The sequence below is a fragment of the Marmota marmota genome, unplaced genomic scaffold (assembly GCF_001458135.2).
Source record: "Marmota marmota marmota unplaced genomic scaffold, marMar, whole genome shotgun sequence".
NCBI lineage: Eukaryota > Metazoa > Chordata > Mammalia > Rodentia > Sciuridae > Marmota > Marmota marmota.
Window position 1 is genome coordinate 14030114 of NW_025999960.1, and position 1207 is coordinate 14031320.

A 1207-nucleotide genomic window follows, 5' to 3' on the forward strand; every position below is an offset into this window, starting at 1 on the left:
TATATATATATATATATATATGAATTTTTTAATCTTTATTTTGTTGATTTATTTTTATGTGGTGCTGAGGATTGAACCCAGTGCCTCACATGTGCAAGGCAAGTGCTCTGACACTGAGCCACAACCCCAGCCCCATCATATATATATTTATATAAATATATAAATATTTATTTCAGTTTTAGGTGGGCACAATATCTTTATTTTATTTTTATGTGGTGCTGAGGATCTAACCCAGTGCCTCATGCATGCTAGGCGAGCACTCTACCAGAGCCACAACCCTAGCCCATTGTTTTATATTTTTAAAAAATTAAGTCCAGAAAGGTTAGCTAATTTATCTTTCAGGACAAAAAGGATCTGGAACTGTTCTCTCTGTTTATGTTCCAGATGGTGAAAATGAAATGAATAAATGGAAGAAGCTGTAAGCAATGAAGGCAAACCAAACAAAAGGTCTTTCCAGGACAGTGTTTTTTGAAATTTTAACTCAACCCATAGTAACAAATGAGTTTTTATCATAACTTAGTATACTAATGCATATAGATAAAGTTCAAGAAATGAGAGGTTTCCCTACAATGTTTTCTATTTTTCCCCTTCCTCCCCCCTTCCCTCCCTTCTCCTTCCTTCCTTTTTTTCTTCCTCCCCTCCTTCCCTCCCTTCTCCTTCCTTCCTTTTTTCCTTCCTCCCCTTCTTTCAGTTTGGGGTCCAGCAAACTGATTTCACAAATCATTCATGGGTTGTGACCCAGAGTTTTAAAAATCCTGCAGTAGGTCATGGGCTATGCTGAACTTATTGTTTGACTAACCAATAGATAGAAGGGTCTATCCAGGCATTCGATTGAATCTCGCCTTTCTGAATGACCTGCACAAGTCCATGTCACCATGGGATTCCCTTAGTTAGAACCTGAAATAAGATCGACAGAAAGGCATTTGAGAGACCAGCATGCTTATAAGGAGCAACCTCAGAACCCTACAGTGGTCCCATGGTGGCTTCAGGCCTTTCAAGGATCCTCCCTCCAAAGTCATACAGTCAGGGCAAGGTCACTGAGGAAGTGACCCAGTGTCACTGTATCCACTCAGTGTTGGCTTTTGTGGCCTTAATTCTGTTGTGATCTTATCAGCCTCTTGCATATTCCAGTTTGTGGAGGTTTTTTCAGCCTTGGGAAGCTTTATGGCATCTCAGAAATCCTGACTTCTCTAGAACTAGAACTTCT